Consider the following 2054-nt stretch of genomic DNA (forward strand, 5'->3'; position numbering starts at 1 on the left):
CATGCTCTGACTCTGGGGGGCAGGTACTAGGCACCTGGCTTTCTTCTCCAGCTCCTTGCAGTTAGAAGCCTGCTGTGCTGGAGGGGGCTGAGGTGTTCCCACTCCACTGGGCACAACAATCTAATGGCTGGTGCCAATCAAAGCACTTCATTGGGGCAGTGACAGCACAAGCTGTGGCTGCTTGAATGTGCCAGTAGCTGTGGCAGCATGGTGGGGTGCATGCACATTGGCTGGAGTGGGATACTGGTAGAAGCGAGGCTGAAGCATTCCTGTGCGTGCTCCTGCTGGCGGTGGGCCATAGGTAGGGGAAAGGTTGCCAGTGCCTGTGCTTGCACTCATGCTGGTGGCAGTGGCAGTGGGGCACTGGTGGATGTGGGGCTGCTGGCCTCCATGTGTGCGTTTGCACTGTTGACAGTGTCAGGGTATGGAGCTGCCACCATTCAGCACTTATTCATACCAGTTGTGGTGGCAGCATGGGAGAGTTGTGATCACCTGTGTGTGCACATTCACACGAAATTGTTGCACAGCTAATGCTGAAACATTAGTGGTGGTGGTGGGGCAATGGGTTACACTCACACTGGCAGCAGTGGTGGGGTGCATGCATCCTTGCACACTGACAGAGGAGAGGAGGTGAAGTCCACTTGCACATGTGCACCAGCAAAGCAGTTGCAGGGTGGCCATGAGCAAGAGTGTCCTGGCAAAGTGGTGTGGGGAAGGCTGTAATGGGGAGGGTGTGTAGGGGAATGGTGTACTCTGTCAGTGGGTGCTCTGCTCGGGACCTCTTGTGGTGAGGCACAGTCTGCTGGTGAAGGAGATATAATGAGGGTCCCTAGGAAGCACCCTGGTTGGGCATCCAAGGCTGCACTGCCAGCAGGTGCTGTCAGGCTGGGGTCCTGGGAGAGGGCAACAGACAGGTGGGCACTCAGATTGAACTGGCCTCATTTCACAAGCAAGACAGCCCTGTTCTGTCCAGGTCTGACATTCATTCTATGACCAAAGTATCCTAGAAAAGCATGGGAAGCCTTGGAGGATGGGCATCCCTGGCATTGCTCCCATGCAGATATTCCCACACCAAACCCTCTGGGCTCTGTGCAAGCTGGAGTCCAGGTCCTAGCACATCTCTAAGAAGTACTCCCTGCCAGCTTAAGTGTCCATAGGGGTCGTGGCATTTCCTGCTGCCCAGACTTCAGAGGTCCATAATGGGAGCAGGCTGCTTCTTGCCTATTCCCCCCATTGCTCATCCCCATGAGGAATGAGTCCCGGTTCTTTGTATTCCCTTGCAGCGTTCCCAGATACCTACCCCTTCAGCCCAGCATCTGCTCCTTTCCTCCATCTACTCTTAATGCCTTCCCTCTGAAGATTTGCTTGGAATTTGCCAGTCTTCCTGATGTTCCAGTCTCTCAGTCGTAGATGTTCCTCCTGGCTGTGTCTAGTTGGCCATCTGTGGCCTATCACTCTCAATCTTGAAGGACAGTTTTGCCAGATACAGAATTCTCAATTTTCAGGGTACTTTGTTTTTTTTCTTTCAGCACTTTAAATGTATGAATTTTCTGTTTTCTGGTCTTGAAGGTTTCTGCTGAGAAACAAACTGATGATCTTATTGAGAATATCTTTTATGTGATAAATTGCTTTTCTCTTCCTCCTTTCAAGATTTTTCTCATCCAATAATTTGATAATAATGTGTCTTGGTGTGAGTCTCTTTGGCTAAATCCTACTTGGAATTTGTTGAACTTCTTATACTTACATATTCATTTCTTTCCTCAAATTTGGGAGGGTTTTGGACATTATTTCTTCAAATAACCTCCTTGACCCTTTTTCTTTTCTTCTGGAAATTTTATGATGCATTTTTTTTTTTTTTTTTTTTTTTTTTTTTTAAATGGTGTCTTTTTTATTTGTTTGGATTTTTTTACTTTTCTTCATTCTTTTAAAATTTTTGCTCCTCAGATTTGACAACTTTAAATGATCTGTCTCCAAGTTCTGATTCCTTCTGTCTATTAGAGCCTGATGTTGAACCACTCTAGCAAGTATTTCAAAGGAGTTTATTTTTTTTAGCC

The sequence above is a fragment of the Rhinopithecus bieti genome, unplaced genomic scaffold, assembly GCF_001698545.2.
Source record: "Rhinopithecus bieti isolate Rb0 unplaced genomic scaffold, ASM169854v2 scaffold_39295, whole genome shotgun sequence".
In the NCBI taxonomy this organism is placed as follows: domain Eukaryota; kingdom Metazoa; phylum Chordata; class Mammalia; order Primates; family Cercopithecidae; genus Rhinopithecus; species Rhinopithecus bieti.